The sequence below is a fragment of the Pan paniscus genome, chromosome 5 (genome assembly GCF_029289425.2).
Source record: "Pan paniscus chromosome 5, NHGRI_mPanPan1-v2.0_pri, whole genome shotgun sequence".
Taxonomy (NCBI): domain Eukaryota; kingdom Metazoa; phylum Chordata; class Mammalia; order Primates; family Hominidae; genus Pan; species Pan paniscus.
The window spans coordinates 163,680,788-163,693,974 of record NC_073254.2 but is presented as its reverse complement, the minus strand read 5'-3'; the positions used below and the strand labels follow the sequence as shown (position 1 = coordinate 163,693,974).

The window sequence follows — 13,187 nt, the reverse complement described above, 5'->3', positions numbered from 1 at the left end:
GTTACACCAACTATCAAATTTTAATGGCAAAGAACTGGAAGCAGGCCAGAAGGGATGAACTATAATATTATTCCATCAATAAAATAGCACTTGAAATTATGGCAAAAAAGAAAAAATCAAAACAGTAGTTTCTTCTTGGAGGCAGAAATGACCTGAGAAGAAACTTGAGGGAACGTACAGGGGTGATGGAAATTATCTCAACAATGGTTGGATTACCCAAAACTCATCAAATGGTATTTACAATTTTTTGCATTTCACTTTTGTAAAATTTACCTTTAAAAAACCGTAAACAGACAGTGAAGTCTAATTAATGACATGTATGCTGAAGTGTTTAGAGGTGAAGTGTACTGATGTCCGTCAAAAATAATAAATGGATAGATAGATGGAAAAGGCAGATGGATAGAAGTGCAATAAAGTAAAATATAGCAAAATGTTAAGTGTTGAATCCAGCTGGTAGATATGCATATGGGGCGTGATACCAATTCTTTTATCTTCTCTGTATTTTTAACAACTTTATTAATATAATATTGGTAATAGTAAAACAAATAAAAACAAAAATTGAATAGCAAGGACTTCTGCTTCCAAGAAGATAAAACAGACTTACTTTTTCTTTTTGAGACAGAGTCTTGCTCTGTCGCCCAGGCTGGAGTGCAGTGGCGCGATCTCAGCTCACTGCAACCACCGCCTCCTGGGTTCAAGCAATTCTCCTGCCTCAGCCTCCCAAGCAGCTGGGACTGACTACAGGCACATGCTACCAGGCCTGGCTAATTTTTGTATTTTTAGTAGAGACGGGGTTTCACCATGTTGCCCAGGCTGGTCTTGAACTCCTGACCTCAAGTGATCCACCCGCCTCAGCCTCCCAAACTGCTGGGATTACAGGCGTGAGCCACCACACGCAGCCCAAACTTAACTTTTTCTTATTTCTCTGGCTAAATACAACTAAAAAAAAAACCACGGATGTTACATAAAAATGTAAGAAAATTCTGTAAGGCCAAGGGAAGGTAGACAAGCCTGGGACCTCAGAACCCAAGAATAAACATGGTGGTGAGATTCCTGGGTTTTCTTTTTGCCTCAAATATCCCAGACTCGTAGCTGAAGAAGTAAGAAACCTCGAAAGGCCAACAAGCATGGAAGCCAGCAACCCAGAAACACCAATGGGCACAGACCACAAACGTCTGCACTCTCTAGCCACATAACCAGGAAAGGGGCAGAGTAGCAACATAAGAAACTTTTAGACAATAACTGCTCTACTACAGCCGAGCACCACAGAAGAAGCTGTGACCATGCATGCCAGCAAAGGCTGAATGGAGTTACTAGATTTCCACCCTCATGAGGCTCTGAAAAGGACCCCTAATACCCCTACTAGAGTGGTGTCAGAGAAGACCAAGCAGGAAACTAGCACCTTTATGCCTCGTGGCTGATAATGAAGCATCTTCCACAGTGTCAGTGGAGACCATGTAGGAAGCCCTGACATCCATCCCTACCCAGCAATAACTGGGTATCTCTCCCCTTCCCCCTAATACAGAGGTGGCCAAATCATTGCACACTGGGAACAAGACCACCCCAACTGTGGTATCAAGGGAGACCACATGGTTCTGGAAATTCTACCTGTGCCCAACAGTAACAAGGACACCCCACACACATACACAGCATGTCAACAGAGGACAGGTGGAGAAATGGGATTTTTACCTCCATGTAGGGGTGACAAGGCGGCACCCACTGCTTCCCCTGCTATAGAGGTGTCAGACAAAGCCAGTTAAAACCAAAGGTTTCAAACAAGATCTAGAGTCACATAACATAATACAAAAATGTCCAAGTTTCCATCGAAAATCACTTGACACACTAAGAACCAGGAAAATCTCAAACTGAATGAAGACAGACAATCAATAGATGCCACTTCCTAAATCCTTATGAGTTCTCCTTCCACACAAATTGGAATAAATCCTATTCCTCCCACTAGTGAAGTCTACTCTAATTTCAGGTACTATCTGGGCAGAGATGGGCAGACACTGTGCATTGCTAGGGAAAATTGGAGATTCAAGTCCTACGCTAACTGATTCTTCTGAAAGTGGTTCCTAACCCTACTTTCAGCCATAGCGCAACAGACAGAGATACAGGGGACAGACTGATTTTGAAGCTAATTCAGAGTAAAGGAGCAAAATATTTATTACTTCAATTTAACTCCTGTCCAACTTCCCTCTTTGAACCAGAGGGCAAACCCAGGGGGAACTGAGAGTATGGTTTTACTTCTTCATGAAGACTTTGTGCTGAACTCTCATGGAAGGGCTTAACTTTGAACAACTTAAATGTTGTAAAATATAAAAGGGCTAATTATTATGAACATAGAAACAAAAGTTTCCATCTCAAATTCATCTCTGTGGCTACATGTCCAGTTTTCATTTTCTTACAATATATGGGATCTTTCTCTCCCACTCCACATATCCAGTTCCCTGATGCTGCATAAAAATTCTACTTTCCCTCTGAAGCAATTAAGAACAGCCTATTTTTCCCCTATCATAGACCATATTTGCAATTAGAAACCATATGTTGGCACAGTTGGCCGATGTGCCATTGTACTTCTCTTAAATCATGAATGTGAGGACCACTGTCATCTGCTTTTGAGTAGTGTAGGCAGAATATTAACTCTCCTCTTTAGATACCCAGGACACTGGGCATTGCTATTGATATTTCTATAATTTTTCTTGTGGATCAGTTTTCCATTAAAATCCATTTGAAACTTTCCATAAATTATTTCACAGTAAGTCTGGTGAATTTTGCATTTACATGCAGATAAGAACAAACTGCCAGGTAAATCCTAGATGAAAGGTAAAATTTCCTGATTGTTTTCAGTGTTAATTTTGATCCATTTTTATGTTACTAAGAGTAACTTGTCATTCATCAGAACTTACCTTTTCACACTTGAGTTCTACATTTTAAAACACAGCATATTTTGAAATACAGTCATTAGCTAATCAAATGTAGAGACTTTAAATGACACAGCTCAGTCTATCTTCCCACTGAAACAAGCCCACCCCTAACAGAATTTCCCCACAACACCAATTGCTAAGAAATCAGAAAATATACACAGGTTTTATTTTTTATTTAAACAGAAATGTATCAGTTAGGCAGTCCCAGTGCAAATGTGACCATATAAGCCAAAAATAAATGAGGCTAGATAATTATCATATTGATAAGGTTTAGAAATGTATCCTCACCCAAATCTCATGTCAAATTATAATCCTCAGTGTTGGAGGTGGAGCCTGGTGGGAGGTATGGATCATGGTGGCAGAGTTTTCATGAATTGCTTAGCACCGTCCCCTCTTGATACTGTATAGTGAGTGAAATCATATGAATTCCAGTTGTTTAAAAGTGTGTAGCACCTCCCTCTCTCTCTTCCTCCTGATCCAGCCATATAAGACATGCTTGCTTCCCCTTCACTCACGTGCCATGATTATAAGTTTCCTGAGATCTTCCCAGAAGCTAAGCAGAAGCTGGCCTGCAGAACTATGAGCCAATTAAACCTCTTTTCTACATAAATTACCCAGTCTCTGGTATTTCTTTACAGCAGTGCGAGAACAGACTAATATACATATGAAATAAATTGTAGGTTTGAATAGTCTTCCCTTTGAAATTTGATAAATAAATTATAGAGATTCTTAGAAAAATTGATTCTACCTAATAGAGTTTGTTGTATGTTTATACTATTTAATAGATATGACATTTTAGATATTAATTTTTCACCACACATAATTATTTCAGGCACTGAGAAACTGAGACTAATGTGGCATAGTATTCCAGCTCACAAATGTTGTAACTGAAGGACCATTTAGAAAAGAATCTCCATAAAAGAACTCCTGGTACTAATTTTGTACAAACTGACAGCCGCCCTGCGGAAAAAAAGTAGGTGGCAAAAAACATGGTCTCAACTTTTCTCCAAATATCCTTAAATATCTGAAGGTCGATGAGAATGCATTTTTGAAGCCCAATCATAGCAAAAATAACTAGGAGAAATCGTGTGTGGTAAATAATGCTTTGATAACACTCTGCTGTGTATGCTTTAAGAAAGTTAAAACACTAAGGATATCAAACTTTATTTCCTTAAAATATGGTTTCCAGGCTTTGTTATTTTTTGTGCTTTATTATGTTTTTACAATATTAAGATTATCTGTGTATATTTTTATTTCTATTACAGTTTTTGTATTTCCATTATAATTCTGTCACTTTCCCCTTTAAAAGCCACAGAACATATGGCAAAGAAAAATTAGAACAGTGCTTAGGGAAGATTTAACTTTATTACCTACATTTACATGAGATCTCTTTGTCTCTCTCAATTGAAACAATAACTTAAGATACATGCTATCATTAAACAAGGGCGGATGTACAACATCTGGGCACAGAAGCAACCCACTACTGGTTAGGGTGAACTGATGGTATAAGCCAGTGATGAGGTCAGGGTGAATTGATGGTATAAGCCATCACAGATGAGCTTGGATCATGGTTTCTAAGGCAGCCAAGTGGCTATCCTTGCCTTCCGTTGTCTAAAGGAGTTGCTTACTCTCTTGCTAATCAGAGTTTACAGCAGATTGGGTCAAATATCTTCCTTTTAAGGGTAAGATAAATGGCAAATGGAGAAGAGAAAATGAACAGAAGAATCAAAATGTGTGGCATCACACGGGGTGCAGGTTAAAAATTCTGAAACTGCTGAACGTGTATATTGGGATCAAACAAGGAAGTACGGGAGTGGCAGATGGTGGAAGGCAGGTTTCTCACTACTGCAGAGAGAAGTTACAGATAAGTGAGAGAGTAAAGCTAGAATGCTCCATGCAGCCCTGATGAGAGTTGGAGACATCTGCATGAACCCATGTTTGCCCAGGTAGACAGATAGATAAGTAAATGAATTATAGACATGTATATATGCATGGGTTTGCTTACACACATGTATTTGCTAGCTCTGTCCTCTCAGAAGGCCTAGAAGCAGTAACACCCCAGTAGCAATGAGCACGCCCAATGCGCAGATCTTGGTTTCTAATAGCATTCTCCAATAGGCAAGCACCACCTCCTTACAGAAAAGGCTGCTTCAAGGGCTGGGGCATGGAAAACACTAGATGGGCCCTGCAACATCTTGTAGTCCCAGAAAGTGCTCAAAAAGCAAACTGATGGGAGGAGGTAGGTTAAAGGGACAGAGGAGGCCACTCAAGAGTTTCCGAAGGCCAAAGCTGGAATAATCTCAGCAACAAAGTAAAAATATAGTATTAGATTATAACCCAAAGTATAAAATAAACATCCACAAATCCATACTCATATAGATAAATATTGAATGAATAAATGAATGTGGGAGAAGAGGTAAGTCCTTACAGAACTCCAAATAATTTATATACATAACCCTCTCTCAAGAAAGTGGAGCTTAACTCCTAACTGCTTAAATGTGGGCTATCCATAGTGACTTCCTTCCAAAGAGTGCAGTATGGAAAGAGAGGAGAAAGGGGTGGCTTTACGGTGAAGATGCTGACAAACAGGACCTTAGCCAGGGATCGAGGTTCACATCACCAGTGATAAGCTGTGCTGACAGTATGTACTCTTGATATGATATAAGGAGAATGGTACTTCAAAACCCACAACCCTGTAGTAACTACAAGGGAAACATCAGGCAAAACTAAATTGAGAAACATTTCTAAAATACCTGACCAGTACATCTCAAAATTTTCAAGGTCTGGCCAGGCATGGTGGCTCATGCCTGTAATTCCAGCACTTTGGAAGGCTGAGGTGGGCAGATCACGCGAGGTCAGGAGATCGAGACCATCTTGGCTAACACGGTGAAACCCCATCTCTACTAAAAATACAAAAAATTGGCTGGGCGCAGTGGCGGGCGCCTGTAGTCCCAGCTACTCGGGAGGCTGAGGCAGGAGAATGGCGTGAACCCAGGAGGCAGAGCTTGCAGTGAGCCAAGATCGCGCCACTGCACTCCAGCCTGGGCTACAGAGCAAGACTCCGTCTCAAAAAAAAAAAAAAAAGCAAAAATTAGCCAGACTTTGTAGCAGGCGCTTGTAATCTCAGCTACTTGGGAGGCTGAGGCAGGAGAATCACTTGAACTCAGCAAGTGGAGGCTGCAGTGAGCCAAGATCGCGCCACTTTACTCCAGCCTGGGCTACAGAGCGAGACTTGTCTCAAAAATAAAACAAGGCCGGGCGCGGTGGCTCACGCCTGTAATCCCAGCAATTTGGGAGGCCGAGGCGGGCAGATCACAAGGTCAGGAGATGGAGACCATCTGGCTAACACAGTGAAACCCCGTCTCTACTAAAAATACAAAACATTATCCGGGCATGGTGGAGCGTGTGTGTAGTCCCGCTACTCGGGAGGCTGAGGCAGGAGGATCCTTGAACCCAGGAGGCAGAGGTTGCAGTGAGCCGAGATCACGCCACTGCACTCCAGCCTGGGCAACTGAGCGAGATCCCATCTCAAAGACAAAAACAAAAACAAAAACAAAATTGCCAAGGTCATTCAAAACAAGGAAGGTCTGAGAAACTGTCAGACCAGAGAAGCCTAAGGAGACACCACTGCTACATGTAACATGGCATCCTGAATGCATCCTGGAACAAAAAAAGACAACATTAGGGAAAAACTACTGAAATCCTAATAAACTGTAGAGTTTAGTTAACAGGAATAATATCAGTGTTTGTTCCTTGGTTGTAACAAATGTATCATGCTGATATAAGATCTCTCTGTACCATTTTTTCAGCTTTTCTGCAAATCTAAAACTATTCTAAAATCAAGTTTATATTTTAAAATGTGGCATTCGCTATCATGGAGGTAAATGAGGATAAAGATTTTTTTCTTAGGAGTGAGGAAGTCAGCTCGAAGGGGCCTCGGTGCCTACTGTCTTTTGCCAACAGTAAAGATTTCAGCTGAAAGGAGTTTTGGAAAGTAATATGCTTCAGACTTGGCCATCTTTCTCTCCAAAATTCTCCCTTTACTAATACTTCCATTCCCAGTATTCTATAAGTAAGAGAACATTTAAATGGCTGTTTCAACACTTTTTAGCACATGATGGATCCAGATAAGGTAAGTAGTATTCAACACCTTGCAAAATGGTAGACAATGGGCCCAGCTCCAGCACGCATCAGGAGGTATACATCCACAGTTACTGTGTAAACGATACACAAAGAAGACATTCCAAACATCCCTCCACCACACACACACACACACACACACACACAGAGACAGAGACACACACACACAGACACACACACACACACACCCACGATGGACTTACCATGAAGTGAATAAATCAAGGCTGGCTGACCTTTTAAAGTAATGCCAAGAAAAATTTTCTCATTATCAGTACTGTGTTCATCAGAGACATATGATACATATTTATGGGAAAAAATTAAAACAAATTTATAGTCATGTCCTTGAACATGTGAAATGGTTAAATGTAAAAATTTTTAAAGAAATGATCTAAATATCTAAATAATCTAAAAATTTTAGATTATTTTTGAACTTTCTATATATAAATGTATTCCCTCACTTAAAAATCTGAAAATAATAGAATTTTAGAGTTAGAAAAGATCTTGGCTCAGAAGAAAATTGCTTTTTATCAGCTGATGGTTCCTTTAAAAATAATCGGCATTAAGGTAATAATCATGGCTAAAGTATTTTAAAAATTATTTTGCCATCATCTTTTTAAATCCCTAAGAATAAAAGAACAGAATGTAAGCAAGAAATTAAATTTAAAGAAAAAGAATAGAATGTGAAAACATTACTATATTAGAGTGTATTGAAAGGATTTTGGTCGCTCTGGAGGAAGATTGCTCATAACCCTGCTATTCATACTTGCCTCCCAATTTGCCAATTTCCATTCCCCCATCACTTGAAAGAAACTACAAAGTTATCTAAAGGCAGTTGGGATAAGATCAGTTGTTCCCACGGTCATTAAAATTAGTACTATGGAGATTTTCCAAAAAGATTTTTTCGAGGCATACAGACAGAATGTAAATGATATTGCACTCACAATCACATTCAGACCAAAGTATCAATCATTCCAAAGCCCCAGAAATCCTCCTTATGCTTCTTCCAAATCAATACCACCCTCTCACCTCTATTCCCCCAGATAACCACTATTTTGACTTCCAGCAGCATTGATTTGTGTTACCTGTTTTTTTTTTTTTTTTTTTTTTTTTAGTAATTTTTTGTAGAGACAGGGTTTTACCATGTTGTCCAGGCTGGTCTCAAACTCCTGGACTCAAGTGATCCACCTGCCTGGGCCTCCCAAAGTGCTGGGATTACAGGTGTTAGCCACTGTGCCTGGCCTGTTATATCACTTCTTGAACTTTAACTTAGTGGAATTACACAATATAATCTTTTGTATTTCTTTCACTGAATGTCTGTGAGATTCATCTATAAACTTTGTTCCCTTACTTGGTTTCTGGGAAAGCTAATCTACTTCTCTACCATCTTTTGATGTTGCCCTGAAGCCATGATAAATTAGAATTTCACCAAAGCAAGATTAAAGGTAGAGCAGTAGTTTATTTTCTGTAAAAAAAAAAAAAAAAAAAAAAAAAAAAAAAGTTGTATATATATTCTTACAATGCATATTAGAGCACTCAGTAGTTCTGAGCAATGTAATTTATAAAAGCACTGGGTTACAGTGTTATCCACCATGGGACAACTATCATGTTTAGTACTTTCACATTATGCTATATATTAAAGCCCTATATATAAGGAAACTGGGAGCCAGGAAGGCTATCTGGCTTCCCAAATTGTTAACTAGTGAAAGAGATAAGAGTCTAGGTCACCTGATTCCTGATCCAGGCTTATTTCCCACTATACCAGGCTGTCTCCATTGGCATATGATAGCTAAACTCATGGTGAACCAGCAACACTCCTAGTAGCTCTAAAATAGCAGTAAGACTATTTGTAAAAAACAAAAAAGCAGGCTGGGCGCCGTGGCTCAAGCCTGTAATCCCAGCACTTTGGGAGGACGAGGCAGGCAGATCACGAGGTCAAGAGATCGAGACCATCCCGGCCAACATGGTGAAACCCCATCTCTACCAAAAATACAAAAAATTAGCTAGCTGTGGTGGTGCGCACCTGTAGTCCCAGCTACTCTGGAGGCTGAGGCAGGAGGATCGCTTGAACCGGGAAGGCGGAGGTTGCAGTGAGCCAAGATCATGCCACTGCACTCCCGTCTCAAAAAAAAAAAAAAAAGCAAAGAAGACGTTGCACAATCAGGACAAGCAATAAATCTGTGTTATTGTTCTGGGTTTTGACCACCCAACTGGGATGGTAAACTGTAAGCCAAGAAGAGAGTTGGAGCCTAGTTCCAACTCTGCTACTTAATCAGCCCTGTGACCTTCTGCTAGGACCCCAATTTTTCATTGCTGAAATTAGGAGACTAGGTTAAATGATCTCTAGGCTCCTTTCCAACTTTAAAAATTATATGACTTCATATTGCTTTGTGCTGAGTGTATCAGTCTTGTAGGTCACATTAAGACCTATTCTATTACTTGATATTTTATTATGCTAAACAAAGGACCTGTTCTAAGTGCTTTATCAATACTGCCTCTTTCATCATTACTACAACCCTGCAAAGTAGTTGCTACTAGTATTCCCATTTTATAGATGAGGAAGTTGAGGCTGAGAGACCAAGCAACTAGCAAGATCCCACAGCTGGTAAGCAGGATTTAAACTCAGGTAGTTTACCTCCCAAGTATTCCCTGTACAAAAATGGGGAGGAGGGTAGTGGGTGGGAGTGGATTTCTATTTTAAGAGAAGGCAAGAGATAAACCCTAATGAGTAGTAACTCAATTCAACTCCCAGCCACTTATTGGGCTAATCCAAGGAGTTAGGGTAGGTACTGTTTGGCTGTCTAAAACAATGCCCAGTGTCATCACGGTTAATTTCATGCTGGTGGCAGGCAGTGTACTCTATACTTTATACTGACTAAAGTAATTTGATTGTACAGAATCCTTATTTATCATAATATTAATTTTAGAAGTTTGATACTATCAATTTTTAAACTTGTTTTTTTAACAGAGGCAGACATTATTTTTAAACTCCCAGAGGGAAAAGCTACTAAAGACTTCCATCTGCCTGCAAGCACTGACAGAGAATTCCAGAGTTTAAACTTGTGGCCAACAGGCCTGCAGAACGAATATGTTTGTGCAGCTGCATGACATCCTGATTCACTGACATGAACAACATCCCCTAGACTTGCTACAGGATATTTAACAGATTAAATAAAGTCGCTCTTATTTGGGGTTTACAGAAATTCTGATTGAGTAGGCAAAGGGCCACTTTGCTAATGGAAAAATCAATTTTAATGTAAATAAAAGCATTTTACGTTTTGAATGCCACTGTTATCGCTACAAGGGAAGGGTTGTCTCTATGAACAGATAGGATGACTGCTTAGGAGTAGCAAGATGTTTGCTACAGAGAGGAAAAACGTGACAGGAATCAACCAACAACCTATCTTGTTCCCCGTAGATGTTAGTCATATACAACAACTCCCGGAGTCTGAAGTGGAGCAGGTCGTGGTGTGTAGAGTGTGTGGTGTGTTTGTGAAAAGGAAGAAAAAGCTGATATATCCCCAATGGACAATCTGCCAAGTGAAAGAATTTCAACTCATCCATGATAGGATAATGATCACCCTGTTCATGCTGGGAATGTGTGTCGGCACAGAACTTTAGGGGAGAAGCTGGTAGACCTTATATATAATTTGTAAAATAAAATATACTGAGATATCACAGTTCTCCTCTCGCCCCCCCTCCCCACTGCCCCCAATCAATGGAGTCTCGTTCTGTCACCCAGATGGAGTGCAGTGGTGAGATCTCAGCTCACTGCACCCTCCGGCTCCTGGGTCCAAGTGATTCTCTTGCCTCAGCCTCCCGAGTAGCTGGGATTACAGGTGCATGCCACCATGCCTTGCTAATTTCTGTATTTTTAGTAGAGACGCGGTTTCACCATGTTGGCCAGGCCAGTCTCAAACTCCTAAGCTCAAGTGATCCGCCCACCTCAGCCTCCCAAAGTGTTTGGTTTACAGGCATGAGCCACCGCGCCTGGCTGAAATATCACAGTTTTTAAGGGGCTAAATTTTGTTTCACACAAAATTATGAAAAAATTCCCATTGAGGATGAATGTAACACAAATATTATTAAAATAACACATTAAATCTAGACCAATATCTTTAAGTCGAAAGGCTGGTGGATAAATAAAAGCCCAGAGAATATATATAATGTGACTAACGTTCTCTCTATGTCCAAGAGCCTCCTGGCAGTCATACAGAGTCCCCAAGGCTGGTATCTGTGGAGAGACCGTGGCCACATGTAGTATCCCGGACAATCTCCCCAAGGCAGACATGAAACCTGCAGGCATGTACTATGGAAAACAGGATGCTGGGAGATCCATCCCATGGAGAAGAATTTATGTCAAGTAGTCATACGGAGTCCCCAAGGCTCCCAGATTTATGTCCTTATTGCTCAGTTAAGAGATGACTGCAGCAACCCAGGCATCTGAACTTGGAGAGAAGGAGCGAAAAGGGACTGGAAATGATGGATGATCTGAGGGACATTGAGGAGAAAGAAGAGAGGAGTCTGAGGAACTGCCTGAGAACTCCATGGCCTGAACCTCTACAAGGGTATGGCTGGATGTCAAGAAGAGAGAAGATTTGGAGGAGAGACCTTTAGTTTGTGTTCAGGCACCATGAACTTCAGGTGCTGGCAGAACATTCAAGGGAAGGTGTCCAACGGACAGTCAGAAATGCATTACTGGCACTCTAGCAAGAAGCTGGAGTTGAAGTTATTTGGTGGAGTCTTCTAAACAAAAGCAGCTGTTGAGGACCGGGGTAAACTCCTAGAGAATGATTACATTTAGGAGCAAGTGGGCTTTGCACAATAAAGAACGTTGAACTTCTTTGGCATTGAGAATGAACAAGTAAAGAAAAAGGTTTTGTTTGCTGTTTGTTTTAAATTCATAAAGTGTGAAGGACACCCAAGCAGGTTCATGGGCTGAGGAGAAGGAGCCCTGGGTGTTGGGGTGTTGAAGATGCAAGAAAGAAGAAGGGCTGCAGAGCTGCACCAGCCAGGATGTCAGACCAGCCACACGGGGACTGCATGGGGACTGAATTCCTTCAGGTCATAGCAAGATTTGGGGTGGAGAGGGAGAGTCTGAACTTCATCCAGTGAATATGAGGAAATGACCAGGAAGTCAGGAGATGACAGCACCAAAGAAATGTGAAGGAAAACTCAGCAGACGGCACCTACCTCAGATGAGGGCATGCACAAGACTGGACAAAACACAAGCAGGAAATAGCACTGGGGAGTTGATGCAATGTCAGTGCCCCCTGTGATAGGAGAGGTAAAGGACAACAGAGCCTCCATTGAAGAGAATTACCAGGGCAACAGTGTTGCCAAGGAGACCCAGGGTTCGGACAATCCAAGGGAGAGGAGGAAGGAGATATCTGCAAAAATAATGAGGCTGTAGAAAAGTGTGTTCACTGTGGAACGGAAACATTCATTCACAATTAACTGAGCAGCTATTATAGAGGAAGGGCTACAATGGTAAGCAAAAACAGATCAGATCTCTGCCCTTAGGAGGCTTGCAGGCTATGAGAGAGGCTGACATTAGTCAAACAACCATCCACCCAAATGTAGACCTGCAGTGTGTAGTGAGTAGGAAATGTGGGGGACCCCAGAGGCTCACACGGTGGTACTGTGGCATTAGTTCCCACGGCAGACATAGCACAAAATGGCCTCCAAATTATGAGTTAAAATTCAGGGTAAAATTGTTTGAGGGCTACAAAGGTTTAGTCTAGTTTCATAGCATTGCCTAAAAGGTAGAAATATCCTATGCAAATTAAACAGGAAACCATTTAAAAGCCACTGAAAAGCAAAAGATTAACATTCCTTGGTTTGTACACCTAATTCTCGAGAGAAAAAATTCCACTAGTTGCTTTTTAAAAAAAATAATTTTATAATAATGATGCTTTTAGGATTGATTTTATATTTTTTCTAACATAGTTATTGAGGATGCCCCACTTGCGAGATGTTCTATTTTGGTTTCTTTCTTTAAAATGACAGGTGTGTTAAGCAAGCATTCCAGAGAATGAGTTGCTCCAGCAGGATTTGGATAAAACACATACAGAAAGCCTCTGAATCCAATTAGAGCACCATCAAACCAACCAGCTTATTCCA

At 40.8% G+C, this 13,187-nt stretch overlaps 1 protein-coding gene across 9 annotated transcripts in view; it reads right to left on the bottom strand.

Annotated features, from left to right (window-relative positions):
- PHACTR2 (phosphatase and actin regulator 2) overlaps positions 1 to 13,187 on the bottom strand; it is a 293,821-nt gene that overhangs the window by 119,010 nt on the left and 161,624 nt on the right. The gene's annotated exons all lie outside the window — the stretch shown is intronic.